Raw genomic sequence first — 19,454 nt, forward strand, 5'->3', positions numbered from 1 at the left:
ACTGGTGGAAACAAGTGCTTCTGTAATTACAGAAGCAAGTGGATTCTAAGAACCAAGCATGACACGGAGTGGCAGAAGTTTAAATTCTGGGTCCCTAAAGGCACTTGTGAAAAGATGACCTCCTCTCCCAAGATATATCTGTGTCCTGTACCCACAATGTGTGTCGTTTCAGGGAAAAAACAATGGCGGCCCTACTCGGACAACAGTTAGATCTAGCACCTCTGAAGCCGAAATTGTATAACCTAGAGGAGGGAAGGGCACGGGGAGGAGCACAGGGGGACAAAGGCACAGCCGTCATGAACGATGGCTGGCGTTTACCGAGCACTACTGAGAGCTGAGTCTTTGACATATATTACAGCACTCGATCCTCCCCATGACATTCTGGGGGTGCGCTGTATCATTTTTCTTAAGTGGCATAAAGAAAGTAAGTGCTGTGTGGCCTCATCTGCAAAGTGGGTGTCATCTGACCTCGCAGGGTTGCTACAAACATCCAGTGAGTTTTGTTATGTGGTTAGAGCAGTATCTGGCCCAAAGTAAGTAAAATACACACGTATTTGTTATACAAAAACAAGTAGGGACTTCCCTGGCAGACCAGCGGTTAGGACTCTGTGCTTCCACTGATGGGAGCCCGGGTTCGATCCCTGGTTGGGGAACTAAGATCCCGCAAGCCGCAAAGCACGGTCAAAACAAAAAAAGTAAATCCCTATTTTACAGATAACAGATTTTAAAAATGCTTTCTAGTTTGGGTCCTGTGGCTGACAAGCTGTGGGACTTCAGGCAAGGCCCTTAAGCTCGCAGGTCTTGATTATCTCATAAAGACCTCAGGACTTGTGCTTAACGATTACGTGGATCCCTTTCAGCTCTAAGCTTTTTCTGATGAGTACAATTTTTTTTTTTAACATCTTTATTGGAGTATAATTGCTTTACAATGGTGTGTTAGTTTCTTCTTTATAACAAAGTGAATCAGTTATACATATACATATGTTCCCATATCTCTTCCCTCTTGCGTCTCCCTCCCTCCCACCCTCCCTATCCCACCCCTCCAGGCGGTCACAAAGCACCGTACAATTTCTTCGTAACTTTTCCTTCACCTTACTCCCCTGTCCTCATGATCTAGCGGTCTTAACAGATGCGGAGATGGGGAGTATGGAAAGGCACGGGGACGTTTTGGGTTGTCTTGATGATGAGAACCATACTGCAATTTGGTGGCAGGGTTAATGGTTATGACTGCACGCAGCAGCCCCACCCCAAACGCCAATGGCTTCCCTATGGAAAACCCAACCAACCTCAGAATGTTGGTAGAAATCTTGATGCAATTCATAGAAAAGCAAAGGGAAGTTTTTCTGTCAAAGCAATGGAACCACATGGCCATGCAGCCACACAGCCATATGGCAAAGTGGCTGGCCAGCCATGCAGCTGTGCAAATTGTGGCCGGCTAGCTATGCTTCCATATACTCATGCAGCTAAACAACTGCACAGCCATGCGATTATGCAGTTACGTGGTCATGTAGCAAAGCAGTCATGAGGTCACTGCAGCACACAGTTATGTGACCGTACAACCACACAGCTAAATGCCCGTGGAGCCGTGCCCGAAACCCCACTGTGTTACAGCCAAGCAACAGCCCAACATCTTCTTCGAATGCAAGAGAGAATAACAAACTGGTCTTTGCCTATCTTGTCAATCTCAGAAAACATTAATGGAGCTCCTATTTCTCAGACAATGAGCAGGACAAAATTTCTGCCCCCAGGAAGCCCTCATTCCTGCAGAAGGACGGACCTGTGCACATGCACCCAAGGCTGACCAGAGAGCAGTGGAAATAATGATTAGAAGAAAAAGAAGAAAAATAGGGAAGTAGGGAAACAGAGATTGGTTCTACCTGGGGAGAACCTAGGGCGGTTAGGAGGTTTTGCAGGGAGCGTGGCTTTGGAGTTGGATTTGTGCGATGAGCAAATGTGAAGGTAAAATGTTCCATCTGAGCAAGCAAGACTAAAGACATAAAGAAGAAAGGAAAGGGCAGGCCTGGGAAGCAGTGAGGGTCAAGAGTGTGGAGATGGTAGGGATAGAAGGTTCAAGCCAGAGGCCCAAGGGCCTAGAAGGCCATGCTGAAAATTTTCATCATTTGTCCAGTGGGAAACAGGGCTCATGAAACATTTGGGGGTCTGAGTGACAGGATCACATCCATGCTCCAGAAAGATCCTGGCAGGAGTGTGAGGAATGACTGAAGAAAGGAAAGGTCAGAAGTAAACGAGAGGCTCAGACCCTCCATGGGAGTAATCCCAGCCCTGCTCGCACTGCCCCGGGAACGAAGTCCACACTCCTGCCCGTCACCCACAAGGTGCTACTACATATTCCATCCCTACACATATCCTCTCCTACTATCCCCCTCTCTCAGTTCCCTCCAATCACTGTGGCCTCATTCTGTGCCTCCATCACATCAAGCTCATTCCAGCCTCAGGGGCTTTGCACTTGCTGGTGGCTGTCCAGGAGCACGCTGGCCCCTAATGTTCACAAGGCCAGCTCTGCTTTTCACTCACAGTTTAACTCACGTACCACTTCCTCAAAGAGGCCTACTCCGACCACACAATCTGTTAGCCTTCACCCTATCCCAAGCTCCATCTATTTCATTACCTTGGTTTTTTTCATGGTGCTTACAAATATCTGAAATTACTTTGGTGATTTACTTCTCTGCCCATCACCATTACACCCAACCTGAACGTAAGCTCCAAAAGCAGAGCCTTGTCTGTCTCGTTCACTGCTACAATATCTAAAACAGTGCCTCCTACCGCCCAAGTGGGTGCTGAAGAATATTCGTGGAAAGGAAGGAAGGAAGGGAGAAAAGAAGGTTGTTCACTGGCTGAGAAATCTAAAAACTTCAGCTGAGCCTGTGGTTAAGGGAGAGACAAGTATGGGGCAACGAGAGAGGAGGGGGATGCCTGCCTCACCATCAGGATGCCCCACATGCAGGAAGGTCGATGGGAGGCTGTTCAAAGGTGAGCATTAAGGAGGCCCTGAGCTAAGGCACTCGTCCTGGGGCCTGAAGACAGCTATTCATTCCAAGAGACATTTCAGACACAGTCTGTGGGATTTGGTGCCACATCAGATGTGCAGAAAAAGAGAGAGAATGATGGGAGTAAAACGAAAATAACTTTGAAGACTTGCACCCAATCAGAGGATGACTGTGGTAAACTGAGAGGGAATGTACAGGAGGAGGGGCAGGTGTGTGGAAGAAGAGGTGAACTTGGTTTTGGGAAAACTGAATTTGAGGCACCTGGTTGGCAGCAGCCAGAGGTCTTTCGAGCAGTTGGAAATGTGATGATTCCCCAGCAGTGAGCATGCTGAATGAGGAAAGGGAGCCAGGACAGGGCATGAAGAGCCACATACCCACGGGAGTGGTGTGAGGGGAAACCAGGAAAGAGGAGCCCGAAAGGGAGAATGAGGCAGAGAAGATGCAATCAGAGGTAGAAGGGAAACTCACCAGTGGCGGGGGCGGGAAAACTCAGGGAGAAGGTTGATTTCCAAAGTGGGGAGGAGGGTGTGGGCAGAGGAGATTAGCCAGACCAAGACAGCGCTGAAAGCTGCAGAGAGGCCAAGGGCAATGAGCGCTGACTCTGCATTTACAATATCGCTCTTTGGGAGAAGAGCTTCAGTGGATTCGTAGGCACAGAAATCTCCTGTAACGCCATCTACTGTGGGTGCAGGAACCTGGACCCATCTGCGTCACCCCTGTGAGACTTGGGGAAAAAGGGAACTGATGAAAATGCTAATTCGCACGAGGCTTGCTGCACCATAGTGCTCAAGTCCTTTGTTTCTGACCCGGGAGTTTCATGTCTTAACCAGCTTCCAAGACACTGTCACAGGCCAACTTGTCAGGTAAAATCTCAGACCCTTAATAGTTCTTAAAACTGCCATGCTCTTCTAAGAACCCTGCTGTTCTTTCATCAAGGGATGGTGTCTAATTCCCTCCCTTTGAATCTGGGCAGGTTTGTGACTCACTTGTAAGCAAATGAAGGCAGGAGAAATGATACCACGTGACTTCCAAGGCTAGGTCACGAGAGGTAATACAGCTTCTGCCTTTTCAGCTGGGACATGTGCTGGAGCTCGGAGTAGTTATGTAAACAGTCTGACTGCTCCGAGGTCACCATGCTGTGAGGAAGCCTAAACTAGCTCATGCAGAAAGACCATATGGAGAAGCCCTGGGACTGTACTCATAAGGAAAGATGCCCAGCCAGCCCCAGCTGCTCCACCTGAGAGCAAAAACCCAACAATTTCATTCACCAAATAACTTTAGGGACTTTTTGCTCTTCAAAATATCTCAGTCATCCTCAAAGGATGAAGAGTCCCAACTACTGAATATGGTCAAAAGAAGAGGCCTAGAGATGTAAACAGATTGGATACACCTAGGAAAAAGGCAATTTGCCCATAATCATATGAAAAGACAGTGACCTCACTCACAGTGACGCACATTAAAACTAACTCACAGGGCTTCCCTGGTGGCGCAGTGGTTGAGAATCTGCCTGCCAATGCAGGGGACACGGGTTCAAGCCCTGGTCTGGGAAGATCCCACATGCCACGGAGCAACTAGGCCCGTGAGCCACAACTACTGAGCCTGCGCCTCTGGAGCCTGTGCTCCGCAACGAGAGAGGCCGCGATAGTGAGAGGCCCACGCACTGCGATGACGAGTGGCCCCCGCTTGCCACAACTAGAGAAAGCCTTCGCACAGAAACGAAGACCCAACACAGCCAAAAGTAAATAAATAAAATTAAAAAAAAAAAACAACTAAGTGACAATTTCTTACCCATTAAAGTGACAAAAAACCCCTATATTGGACAATATACTCTGTTGGCAAGGCTATGGGACAACAGGCACTCTCAGACACTGCTGATGGGAATGCAACATGGTACAAGTGCTGTGGAGGGGAATTTGGCAGTACCTGCTTGCATTCAGCCTTTGGCCTAGTCATCCCACTTTTAAGAATCTACCTAAAGATACACTGGCAAAAGTGAGAAAACACATGGACAAAAGTCTAGAAACAACCCCAATGAACTATGACATATCCACACAATTGAGGAATATGTAGTTATGAAAAGAAATGAGAAATTTATCTATCTACTGCTCTGAAGTGATCTCTGGAATGTACTAAGTGAAAAGGACAACATACAGAAAAAACAGAGGGTATAGTATGCTACTTTTTATCTCTAAAAGGGAGCATGTGAATGTATGTGTATGTGTGCTGTGTGTGTGTGTGTGTGTGTGTGTGTGTGTGTGTATGTATATATTGTATAAATATATGAAAAGATAACCAAAACTAGGGCTTCCCTGGTGGCGCAGTGGTTGAGAGTATGCCTGCTGATGCAGGGGACACGGGTTCATGCTCCGGTCCGGGAGGATCCCACATGCCGCGGAGCGGCTAGGTCCGTGAGCCATGGCCGCTAAGCCTGCGCGTCCAGAGCCTGTGCTCCGCAACAGGAGAGGCCACAGCGGTGAGAGGCCCACGTACCAAAAAAAAAAAAAAAAAGATAACCAAAACTAGAGGAGGACAAAGGGAAGAGAGTAGATGGGGCAGAAATAAAAGTTAGACTTCTTAAATGTAGCTTGTTTTGTAGATTTGTCATTGGACCCATGTAAATTTTTTACCTAAATATAAAACAAAATTAAACTGAAGTTTTAAAAAGCAACAATTTGGCCACAAAATGAAACAAATAACCTACCTCTATGGCAAGTTGATAGCTTAACGATACAGCAAGAAATTATTTCAAGTTACTATAAAACATAGCAATCTAACTGTATATTTCTATTGTACTACACCTTAAGGACAAAACCCCATAAAAATTTAAAAATATTTTCAGTAACATATTGTTAGATATATAAAAAGTAAATAAGTACTTCTAATGTTGTTAGGAACCAAGATTTTTGCACCTAAAAAAAAAGAAATACAAAAATAAAAAAAATAAGAAAAGGGCTTCCCTGGTGGCGCAGTGGTTGAGAGTTCGCCTGCCGATGCAGGGGACACGGGTTCGTGCCCCGGTCCAGGAAGATGCCACATGCTGCGGAGCGGCTGGGCCCATGAGCCATGGCCGCTGAGCCTGCGCATCCGGAGCCTATGCTGCGTGGTGGGAGGGGCCACAGCAGTGAGAGGCCCGCATACCACAAAAATAAATAAATAAATAAGAAAAGCCCTACAAGTGAACATTTTGAATTGATAATATCAATACAAATATATCATCTCTTTAAAAAAGAAAATAACTCCTAGCTCTGTCCTCTGAAAAGGTCTATAAACAACAACCAACCCAATAGCAATGAGCACCCCAGGTGCCCAGGCTGTAGTCTCTAAATATCATATTTCAATTAAAGGAACCAGGACTCCTTAGAGAAATGGTTAATTCCAAGTCTAGCACAGGAAAAATACAACGAGTCTAGAAAAAACATCATACCAGAAAGCAAGGACTATCAAAGACTACTGGAGTTGTGTAAAAAGGAATCAAACCAAGGGCCTCACATTAGTCAAAAATGGAACAGTTTAGGCACACACAAATAATAATAAGTGCAATGAATTAAAACTTATCAAATAGAGGGGAGACCTTCAAGATGGCAGAGGAGTAAGACGTGGAGATCACCTTCCTCCCCACAAATACATCAAAAATACATCTACATGTAGAACAACTCCTACAGACCACCTACTGAACACTGGCAGAAGACCTCAGACTTCCCAAAAGGCAAGAAAATCCCGCAAGAAAATCCCCACGTACCTGGGTAGGGCAAAAGAAAAAGAAAAAACAAAGACAAAAGAATAGGGACGGGACCTGCACCTCTGGGAGGGAGCTGTAAAGGAGGTAAGGTTTCCACACACTAGGAAGCCCCTAGTGTGGAGGGGCTGGTGGAGATGGGGGATGGGAAGGGGGGAAGCTTTGGAGCCACAGAGGAGAGCGCAGCAACAGGGGTGCAGAGGGCAAAGCGGAGAGATTCCCGCACAGAGGATCGGTGCCAACCAGCACTCACCAGCCTGAGAGGCTTGTCTGCTCACCTGCCAGGGCAGGTGGGGGCTGGGAGCTGAGGCTCAGGTTTCAGAGGTCAGATCCCAGGGAGAGGAGTGGGGTTGGCTGCATGAACACAGCCTGAAGGGGACTAGTGTGCCACAGCTAGCCAGGAGTGAGTCCGGGAAAAGCTCTGGACCTGCCTAAGAGGCAAGAGACCATTGCTTCAGGGTGCTCGAGGAGAGGGGATTCCTTCCCTGTCTGCCCACAGAAGGCAAAGCACCGCCTAAACGAGCTCCAGAGATGGGCACGAGCCATGGCTATCAGCTCGGACACCAGAGATGGGCATGAAATGCTAACACTGCTGCTGCAGCCACCAAGAATCCTGTGTGCAAGCACAGGTCACTTATCCACACACTGCCCCCCCCCGCCCCCATGCTGGGAGCCTGTGGAGCCCACCACTGCCAGGGTCCCATGGTCCAGGGACAACTTCCCCAACAGAACACACGGCGCGCCTCAGGTTATTGCACCGTCACCCTGGCCTCTGCCGCCGCAGGCTCGCCCCGCATTCCGTAGCCCTCCCTTCCCACAGCCGAAATGAGCCACAGGCCCCTAATCAGCGGCTCCTTTAACCCCGTCCTGTCTGAGGGAAGAACAGATGCCCTCCGGCGACCTACACGCAGAGGTGGGGCCAAAACCAAAGCTGAACCCCAGGAGCTGTGCGAACAAAGAAGAGAAAGGGAAATCTCTCCCAGCAGCCTCAGGAGCAGCGGATTAAATCCCCACAATCAACTTGCTGTACCTGCACGTGTGGAATACCTGAATAGACAACGAATCATCCCAAAATTGAGGTGGTGGACTCTGGGAGCAACTGTAGACTTGGGGTTTGCTGTCTGCGACTGACTTGTTTCTTATTTTTATGTTTATTTTAGTATAGTTTTTAGCGCTTGTTATCATTGGTGGATTTGTTTATTGGTTTAGTTGCTCTCTTTTTTTTCTTTTTCTTTTACATTTTTTCTTTTAATAATTTTTAAATTTTAATTATTTTATTTTATAAATTTTTTTTTCTCCCTTTTCTTCTGAGCCATGTGACTGACAGGGTTTTGGTGCTCTGGTTGGTGTCAGGCCTGAGCCTCTGAGGTGGGACAGCTGAGCTCAGGACACTGGACCACCAGAGACCTCCCAGCCCCAGGCAACATCAATCAGCGAGAGCTCTCCCAGAGATCTCCATCTCAACACTAAGACCCAGCTTCACCCAACAGCCACCAAGCTTCAGTGCTGGAAGCTCCATGCCAAACAACTAGCAAGACATGAACACAACCCCACCTGTTAGCAGAGAGGCTGCCTAAAATCATAATAAGTTCACAGACACCCCAAAACACACCACCGGACGCAGCCCTATCCACTAGAAGGACAAGATCCAGCCCCACCCACCAGAACACAGGCACCAGTCCCCTCCACCAGGAAGCCTACACAAGTAGACACCAAAGACAAAGGGAACTACAAACCTGCAGCCTGTGAAAAGGAGACCCCAAACACAGTAAGTTAAGAAAAATGGGAAGACAGAGAGATATGCAGCAGATGAAGGAGCAAGGTAAAAACCCACCAGACCAAACAAATGAAGAGGAAACAGGCAGTCCACCTGAAAGAATTCAGAGTAATGATAGCAAAGATGATCCAAAATCTTGGAAACAGAATGGAGAAAATACAAGAAATGTTTAACAAGAACCTAGAAGAACTAAAGAGCAAACAAACAATGATGAACAACACGATAAATGAAATTAAAAATTCTCTAGGGGGAATCAATAGCAGAATAACTGAGGCAGAAGAATGGGTAAGTGACCTGGAAGGTAAAATAGTGGAAATAACTACTGCAGAGCAGAATAAAGAAAAAAGAATGAAAAGAATTGAGGACAGTCTCAGAGACCTCTGGGACAACATTAAACACACCAACATTCGAATTATAGGGGTCCTAGAAGAAGAAGAGAAAAAGAAAGGGTCTGAGAAAATATTTGAAGAGATTATAGTTGAAAACTTCCCTAACACGGGAAAGGAAATAGTCAATCAAGTCCAGGAAGCGCAGAGAGTCCCATACAGGATAAATCCAAGGAGAAACACATTAAGACACATATTAATCAAACTATCAAAAATTAAAAACAAAGAAAAAATATCAAAAGCAGCAAGGGAAAAGCAACAAATAACATACAAGGGAATCCCCAAAGGGTTAACAGCTGATCTTCCACCAGAAACTCTACAAGCCAGAAGGGAGTGGCACGACATATTTAAAGTGATGAAAGGGAAGAACCTACAACCAAGATTACTTTACCCAGTAAGGATCTCATTCAGATTCAATGGAGAAATTAAAACCTTTACAGACAAGCAAAAGCTAAGAGAATTCAGCACCACCAAACCAGCTTTACAACAAATGCTAAAGGAATTTCTCTAGGCAGGAAACACAAGAGAAGGAAAGAACCTACAAAAACAAATCCAAAACAATTAAGAAAATGGTAATAGGAAGATATATACAGATAATTACCTTAAATGTAAATGGATTAAATGCTCCAACCAAAAGACATAGACTGGCTGAATGGATACAAAAAGAAGACCCATATGTATGCTGTCTACAAGAGACCCACTTCAGACCTAGGGACACATACAGACTGAAAGTGAGGGGATGGAAAAAGATATTCTATGCAAATGGAAATCAAAAGAAAGCTACAGTAGCAATACTCATATCAGACAAAATAGGCTTTAAAAAAAAGACTGTTACAAGAGACAAAGAAGGACACTACATAATGTTCAAGGGATCAATCCAAGAAGAAGATGTAACACTTGTAAATATTTATGCACCCAACATAGGAGCACCTCAAAACATAAGGCAAATGCTAACATCCATGAAAGGGGAAATCGACAGTAGCACAATAATAGTAGGGGACTTTAACACCCCACTTTCACCAATGGACAGATCATCCAAAATGAAAATAAATAAGGAAACAAAAGCTTTAAATGATACATTAAACAAGACGGACTAATTGATATTTATAGGCCATCCCATCCAAACACAACAGAATACACTTTCTTCTCAAGTGCTCATGGAACATTCTCCAGGACAGATCATATCTTGGGTCACAAATCAAGCCCTGGTAAATTTAAGAAACTTTAAATCATATCAGGTATCTTTTCCGACCACAATGCTATGAGACTAGATATCAATTACAGGAAAAAATCTCTAAAAAATACAAACACATGGAGGCTAAACAACACACTATTAAATAACCAAGAGATCACTGAAGAAATCAAAGAGGAAATCAAAATATACCTAGAGACAAATGACAATGAAAACACAATGGCCCAAAACCTATGGGACACAGCAAAAGCAGTTCTAAGAGGGAAGTTTATAGCAATACAATCCTACCTCAAGAAACATCTCAAATAAACAACCTAACTTTACACCTAAAGCAATTAGAGAAGGAAGAACAAAAAAAAAATACACCGAAGTTAGCAGAAGGAAAGAAATCATAAAGATCAGATCAGAAATAACTGAAAAAGAAATGAAGAAAACAATAGCAAAGATCAATAAAACTAAAAGCTGGTTCTTTGAGAAGGTAAAAAACTGATAAACCACTAGCCAGACTCATCAAGAAAAAAAGGGAGAAGACTCAAATCAACAGAATTAGAAATGAAAAAGGAGAAGTAACAAGTGACACTGTAGAAATACAAAGAATCATGAGGGATTACTACAAGCAGCTATATGCCAATAAAATGGGCGACCTGGAAGAAATGGACAAATTCTTAGAAAAGCACAACCTTCCAAGACTGAACCAGGAAGAAATAGAAAATATAAACAGACCAATTACAAGCACTAAAATTGAAACTGTGATTAAAAATCTTCCAACAGGGCTTCCCTGGTGGCACAGTGGTTGAGAGTCCACCTGCCAATGCAGGGGACATGGGTTTGTGCCCCGGTCCGGGAAGATCCCACATGCCGCAGAGTGGCTAGGCCCGTGAGCCATGGCCACTGAGCCTGCGCATCCAGAGCCTGTGCTCCGCAACGAGAGAGACCGCAACAGTGAGAGGCCCGCGTACCGCAAAAAAAAAAAAAAAAAAAATCTTCCAACAAAAAAAGCCCAGGACCAGGTGGCTTCACAGGCAAATTCTATGAAACATTTAGGGAAGAGCTAACACCTAGTCTTCTCAAACTCTTCCAAAATATAGCAGAGGGGGGAACACTCCCAAACTTATTCTACGAGACCACCATCACTCTGATACCAAAACCAGACAAAGCTGTCACAAAGAGAGAAAACTACAGGCCAATATCACTGATGAACATAGATGCAAAAATCCTCAACAAAATACTAGCAAACAGGGCTTCCCTGGCGGCACAGTGGTTGAGAGTCCGCCTGCCGATGCAGGGGACACGGGTTCGTGCCCCGGTCTGGGAAGATCCCACATGCCGCGGAGCAGCCGGGCCCGTGAGCCATGGCCGCTGAGCCTGCGCGTCCGGAGCCTGTGCTCTGCAACGGGAGAGGCCACAACAGTGAGAGGCCCGCGTACCGCAAAAAAAAAAAAAGAAAAATTACGAGCAAACAGAATCCAACAGCACATTAAAAGGATCATACACTATGATCAAGTAGGGTTTATCCCAGGAATGCAAGGATTCTTCAATATATGCAAATCAATCAACGTGATATACCATATTAACAAATTGAAGGAGAAAAACCATATGATCACCTCAATAGATGCGGAGAAAGCTTTTGACAAAATTCAACACCGATTTATGATAAAAACCCTGCAGAAAGTAGGCATAGAGGGAACTTTCCTCAACATAATAAAGGCCATATATGACAAACCCACAGCCAACATTCCTCAATGATGAAAAACTGAAACCATTTCCACTAAGATCAGGAACAAGACAAGGTTGCCCACTCTCACCACTCTTATTCAACATAGTTTTGGAAGTTTTAGCCACAGCAATCAGAGAAGAAAAAGAAATAAAAGGAGTCCAAATTGGAAATGAGGTAAAGCTGTCACTGTTTGCAGATGACATGATACTATACATAGAGAATCCTAAAGATGCTACCAGAAAACTACTAGAGCTAATCAATGAGTTTGATAAAGTAGCAGGATACAAAATTAATGCACAGAAATCTCTTGTATTCCTATACACTAATGATGAAATTTCTGAAAGTGAAATTAAGAAAACACTCCCATTTACCACTGCAACAAAAAGAATAAAATATCTAGGAATAAACCTACCTAAGGAGACAAAAGACCTGTATGCAGAAAATTATAAGACACTGATGAAAGAAATTAAAGATGATACAAATAGATGGAGAGATATACCATGTTCTTGGATTGGAAGAATCAACATTGTGAAAATGACTCTACTACCCAAAGCAATCTACAGATTCAACGCAATCCCTATCAAACTACCACTGGCATTTTTCACAGAACTAGAACAAAAAATTTCACAATTTGTATGGTAACATAAAAGACCCTGAAGAGCCAAAGCAATCTTGAGAACGAAAAACGGAGCTGGAGGAATCAGGCTCCCTGACTTCAGACTATACTACAAAGCTACAGTAATCAAGACAGTATGGTATTGGCACAAAAACAGAAATCAATGGAACAGGATAGAAAGCCCAGGGATAAACCCACGCACATATGGTCACCTTATCTTTGATAAAGGAGGCAAGAACATACAATGGAGAAAAGACAGCCTCTTCAATAAGTGGTGCTGGGAAAACTGGACAGCTACATGTAAAAGAATGAAATTAGAACACTCCCTAACACCATACACAAAAATAAACTCAAAATGGATTAAAGACCTAAATGTAAGGCCAGACACCATCAAACTCTTGGAGGAAAACATAGGCAGAACACTCTATGACATAAATCACAGCAAGATCCTTTTTGACCCACCTCCTAGAGAAATGGAAATCAAAACAAAAATAAACAAATAGGACCTAATGAAACTTAAAAGCTTTTGCACAACAAAGGAAACCATAAACAAGACGAAAAGACAACCCTCAGAATGGGAAAAAGTATTTGCAAATGAAGCAACTGACAAAGGATTAATCTCCAAAACATACAAGCAACTCATGCAGCTCAATATCAAAAAAACAAACAGCCACTCATTTATGTATCTCTTCCTATGGCTGCTTTGGTGCTAAAAACAGCAAAGTTGAGTAGTTGCAACAGAGGTCAGTGGCCCACGTAGCCTGAAATATTTACCATCCGGGCCTTGAGAGCTTGTTAGAAATGCAGAATCTTGGCTCCACCACAGACAGAGGGAATGCCTCTCAGTGTTGACCTAAAGAAGCTGTTAAAGATGCAGGAGTTCCGGCCCCACCCATCTACCATATTTGAAGCCCCAGGTTTGGGGTGCAGGCTTTATTTTAGGTTCCCCAAGAGAACCTGATGTGCAGCTCTTGGGCAAGGTACCTCACCTCCCTGACTTCCCCCAATCTGTAAAATGGGGGTAACGAATTAGATACTGAATACGCAAGTCCTGGCACATGCTGGGCACTCAGTTAACAGAAGCCACGCTCACGAGGCAGTGGCTATGTTCCTTAGTGTTGGCACACACATCACTTATCTCCCCAGCAAGCAAATCTGAACCTGACTGCTAAGAAGACAGTCCTTGAAAAGTGACTCTCGGACGTAACAATTTATGGATGCCTCGTTGTCAAACACAACTGTTGTTTATGGAGGTGTTTAAACCTGAATCGTCCCTCCTGTGAAGGGCGCTGGCCATCACCACTTCCCTTGTAACTGCTGCTGTGCTGTGCCCTGTTGTTATGGCGACCAGTTTCCCAAACAGCCCTGCTATTTTCTACAAATCCTTTTGGTTTCCCCGTGCCCTAAAGTCCACCAGACCTGGAGACAATAGCAGGGTGATTTTTTTTAAACTTTCATAGGAAATACTGTCAACTCTTTAAATTAGACAATTGGCTGTCTGCTGCTTCTCCAGCAGAAGCCCCCAGCCCGGGCATCAGAGCGACCCTGCACAGTGAACCTGCACAAATGCTCCCACTAATTGGAAATAGGTACCACAGAGGATCAGCTGGCACATCAGTTTCTGGCTGGCATTAACTTTGCAAGAAAATGAAGCGGAAAACAAGGAAACGTTCACCACGCGTCGCATGTACACAGCACAGAGTCTGATGTCAAAAGACCATTTAAAAAGATTTCAGTTTGGGCTATTACTGCAGTATTTCTGAGATTAGTTCAATATTGGCACATGTAACTTTTTCAGCAAATATTCACCTTTATGAATTCACTTGACACATGGGAAAGCTAAAAACACACAATTATTATTATTATATATTATTATTACAGCAAAATCTTAATACTAGTAATTATGTTGTCTTGGTTTCTGGCAGACCTACGCCTCTCCCCTCTCTACTTCCTTTTCTCCTTTCCCCTGACTCCTGCTACTCTTCTCTCCTCTGACATGGTCTTCGGATGAAAGGTACATGCACCTGCCTGCAGCCTACCCAATATCTGTTCTCCCCGTTTTTTCTTTGCAAAAGGACCCATTACTTTTAGGGGGTCATGAGCGCAGCTAAAAGTCTTGATTTCCTAGGCTCTTGAGGCCTGTGATAGCCATGTGACACGGTTCTGGCCAGTGTGACATGCAAGCAAAGTTTACTGGATTCTGGGAAAGCTATTGTTTTACAGATTAAAAAGAAAACTTAGGTGGAATGCTTGTTTCTACCTTTCCCCCTTCTTCCTATCTAAAATAAGATGCCACAGCAACTTGCAACTATGAGGATGAAATCCACACAACAAGGATGGCAAAACAATAAGCTCAAAGAGCCTGGGTCCTTGATAGCGGCCTTGAGCAGCGTGGCTACCAATCTCCAGACTTTTTGTTAAGTGCAGAAAAAATACGGAACCACCTGTGATGGCCTCATCTATTGTTACAACAAGAAGCAACCTCATCAGTGGGCCTAGAATCCAAACAGGCAGATCTGAGGACAGAGGATGGCTAAAGATGTTTTAAAATGCTGAGGTGGCAAGAAGGATATACAATAGGTGATTGGAGGAAAAGATGGGAGAATTCACAGAAAGTCTTCCATTTTTTTAGCATTCAGAGGGCAAGAACAGAATAATATCGGGAGTATTACATGGGGACTAAGACAGCACATTAATAAGGAACTAACAGAACTGCCGAGAACTGGTAAGGACACTGAGGTTCTAGGCATGAATCACTACTGGATGCAATGGCCAACACTCACGACTTTCAACAGCAATGCCAAGCAATTCAGAAACAGAGGAGGGGTGGCCCCGGGTTCGCAATTGGCGAGACTGAAGAGGCGGGGGATCCTGGGTGCCAGGATGGGCAGCACTGAAACACTATGCCCTTATTCTGCTTTTTACCTTTAAGGAAGAGGAACCAGTGAAGAAGATAATGGAAAAGAAATACCACAATGCTGGTCTTAGTAAATGTGAGATATAAGTAGCCATGTCGAAGGAACATCATCAGTGACAGCAACAGTGGGGATCCAGGGGAGGATCTGCAGGAAGAGCTCGCGCAAGAGGTGGGGACCAGCACAGTGGTTATGGGAAAGTATCCAGGTGAGGTGGTCATCAAAATAGCTGCAAACCATACTAAATTGTTCCATTTGCAACTTAGCCCCAACAGGTGGTGAAGCACTATTTTCCAAATTGAAGATTCACTTAAAGGTGGCCCCTGCCACCTGCTGATAGCAGTTCAAACTAAATTTTTTGTATCAAGTCCCCGAACTGGAAGTATGATGTTGGGTCCCTCTGGAGTTTAATTCTGAGTTCTCATTGAAATAAATTTGCTTTCATTGCTTTATTTCTTAATTGCTATGCTTCAGAATCAATTTGTGTTTTATGCCCCGCCCTCCCCAGTATTGTAGAGCAAGTCTTGTGTTAAAAGCCCAGGGTGACCGTGTCATGATATAGTAGGGTCTTACTGGTTTTTTAATAAATCCTTTTGTATAAAAAGAAGAAAGAGGGCTTCCCTGGTGGCGCAGTGGTTGAGAGTCCGCCTGCTGGTGCAGGGGACGTGGGTTCGTGCCCCGGTCCGGGAAGATCCCATGTGCCGCGGAGCGGCTGGGCCTGTGAGCCATGGCCGCTGAGCCTGCACGTCCGGAGCCTGTGCTCCTCAACAGGAGAGGCCGCAACAGTGAGAGGCCCGCGTACCGCAAAAAACAAACAAACAAACAAAAAGAAGAAAGAAACACTATGCCCTTCATATTTGTGAGTACATGAATTCTGCAATGACTCCCATCTTACAATGTGGAAACTGAAACCCAGAAAAGCTAAGAAACTTGCTCAAGGTCACACAGCTGGTAAATGTCTGTTGTTCACGTCTAATTCCTTAACCACTGAACTATACTATCTCCACGCAAAATAACAAGGAAGTTGTTGATGTTGATGATGATGACGATGATAAAGAGAAAAGTTAGGACATGGTCACATGAGAAGGAGATTGTAAACAGAGGTCAGATCTGGCTGAGTGGTCCCTCCCGTAGGTGTGGCTGTCTGACAGCTGTGGGTGCAGTGGCTTGGAGGAAAAGGTCTAGAGGCTCTGGGTTGGACTTCCAGGCTGAAGGGCATCTAGCTAGGAGCCGCTGACTCAGCCTTGCCCAAATGCCCATTAAAATGCCTATGAAGACAGAAAAAAACCAAGACTCACAACATTACCCAAAGTAAGGACTAATGGACAACCTAATCCTGGAATCTGGGAAAAATTGGCACTATTCGTAAAGCAGATAGAGCTAGATTAAGGAAAATCTACGCAGGCTTCTGGCTTTGCTTCATTACACAGAAGCCACATGGCAAGATGTAGGCAGACACTCCATATCTATTCTGTCTGACACAGAGACCCAGAGCTGCAGTGTATGGGGTTGTAGCAACCCCAACGCTGGGCAGCCAACCTGCACGACCTCATGGGCATTTGTGGCTCAGACAGAGAGCTGGTACACGTACACACGCACACACACACACACGCACACACACACACACACCCCATGTTTCTACACCCATAAAGCCACTCTAAACCCCAGCAAACAGCTAGGCAGAATATAAAACAGCATCCTCAGCCCGAGCCAATTGTGGGGGATGGAAGGGAGGTGAAAGGGGGAGGTGGAGGGGTTACACACAATGGACTCACACTACACATTAGCCTAGTATATAACTTACCTGAATTCAACTACGTTTGCTTAGTACTGAAAGAAAACAGGGAGAAAAATCCCTTCGCTGATCCACGGTCTTTGGCCCCTGCTCTTCCCGCATTCAAACTAGACTTTGGCTGCCACGACCTCTAAATATTTTCCTCAACACAAAGAAACAAAAAAGTTATTTTTCTTGGCCTTTGAGCTTCCAAGCAATTTGAGGGATATTTTTCCCATGCCCCCTCAAACTTTAAACATAAACCCTACAGAAGATACAATGTGCACCATATACACCTAGATGCAGGACCTTAAGGACAAAACCTAAATGTTACAGAGGCGTTATTTCCTTCTGTGTGCTTCTCTGCACTTTCTAGATTTTCTTGAGGAGCACCCATTTCATTTGAAACCAGAAAAAAATCTCACTCTGCCCAAAGACTATTCCATCTTTAACAAGCCCATCAGGTTGAGTGGGATGCAGGTGATTTTCTGAGCAGCCCCGGCAGCCCTACTTGGGGACACTCAGCACAGGCAGGGGGTGTCATTGGTGTCACAGAGCTGCACGTGTCTCTTCAAAGACTCCTGTCCTCATCCTTGAGAACGCTGGCAGGAGGCTCCCACTCCAAGTGGCTCATATTTTCAAAAAAGCCAAACCAGATGGGGTGGAGGAGGGCCCTAAATTTGTGCTTAGTTGTTAGTACTGCCCTGCATTTAGAAACTAGAGAACTGGATTCTGAGCTGGGTGCTTCCACTTCCTGGATGGGTGACCCCGCTCAATCTCTTTTATTACTAGTATTGTTATTTTTTAAATTTTATCGTAGTTGATTTACAGTGTTGTGTTTAAACCGCTCAATCTCTTAATCTCACTGAACCTCGTTTCCTCATCTGGTAGATGGTGATGGCAATGATTTCTGAGGTTATTTTAGAGAGTTATGTAAGCTAACATCCCAAGAGAAAAATTCTCACCTATAGTAGATGCTCAATAAATGCTATTTGAATATAAATGACAAGGAAAGAGACCCAATCTCTGAAGGAAGTGTGAGGTAGTGACCACAGAAATCCTCTCTCTTATTATTTCCAAATGTTCAGTGTCTGTGCTCATAAATACATGTTTATTAGTCTTCTGTAGCTGCTGTAACAAAGTACCACAAACCAGTTGGCTTAACAGAAATGTATCGTCTCACAGTTCCGGAGGCTAGAAGTCTGAGATCAAGGTGCTGGTGGGGTTGGTTCCTTCTGAGGGCTGTGAGGGAGAATCTGTTTCATGCCTCTCCTGTAGCTTCTGCTGCTTGGCTGGCCATCTTTGGCCTTCCTTGGCCGTTCAATCTCTGCGTTCATCTTCACATGGCATTGTCCCTGAGTGTCTGTCTGTGTGTTCACACTTCCCTTTTCATATGGACACCGGTCACATTAGATTAGAGCCCACTGTAATGACCTCATTTTAACTTGATTACCTCTGTAAGTACCCTATCTCCAAAAAACGTCACATTCTAGAAAAGAACATAGGCAAAACGTTCTCTGACATAAATCATACCAGTGCTTTCTTAGGTCAGTCTCCCAAGGCAATAGAAATAAAAACAAAAATAAACAAATGGTCCTTATCAAACTTATAAGCTTTTGCTTATATAAAATGAAAGGTTTTGCATAAACAAAATGAAAAAACAACCTATGGACTGGGAAAAAATATTTGCAAACAATGAGACCCGCAAGGGCATAATTTCCAAAATATACAAAGAGCTCATACAACTCAATAACAAAAAAGCAAACAACCCAATAAAAAAAAATGGGCAAAAGACCTAACTAGACATTTCTCCAAAGAAGACGTACAGATGGCCAATAGACATGTGAAAAGGTGCTCATCATCACTAATTATTAGATAAATGCAAATCAAAACCACCAGTGATGTACCTACCACCTCACACCCGTCAGAACGGCCATCATTAAAAAGTCTACAAATAACAAACGCTGGAGAGGTTATGGAGAAAAGGGAACCCTCTTGCACTGTTGGTGGGAATGTAAATTGGTGCAGCCTCTATGGAGAACAGTATGGAGGTTCCTTAGAAAACTAAAAATAGAGTTGCCATATGATCCAGCAATCTCACTCCTGGGCATATATTCAAAAACTCTAATTTGAAAAGATACATGCACCCCCATGTTCATAGCAGCACTATTTACAATAGCCAAGACATGGAAACAACCTAAATGTCCATCAACAGACGAATAAAGAGAGAAGGTGTGGCACATATATACAATGGAATACTACTCAGCCGTAAAAAAGAGTGAAATAATGCCACTTGCAGCAACATGGATGAACCTAGAGATTATCATACCAAG

General features: G+C 44.3%; 1 protein-coding gene across 2 annotated transcripts in view; it reads right to left on the reverse strand.

Moving 5' to 3' along the window:
- Nucleotides 1–19,454, reverse strand: part of BAALC (BAALC binder of MAP3K1 and KLF4) — a 92,747-nt gene that overhangs the window by 65,623 nt on the left and 7,670 nt on the right. The window lies entirely within an intron of this gene.

This window comes from Monodon monoceros, unplaced genomic scaffold (genome assembly GCF_005190385.1).
Source record: "Monodon monoceros isolate NGI ecotype Baffin Bay Population unplaced genomic scaffold, NGI_Narwhal_1 Super_Scaffold_14, whole genome shotgun sequence".
In the NCBI taxonomy this organism is placed as follows: Eukaryota; Metazoa; Chordata; class Mammalia; order Artiodactyla; family Monodontidae; genus Monodon; species Monodon monoceros.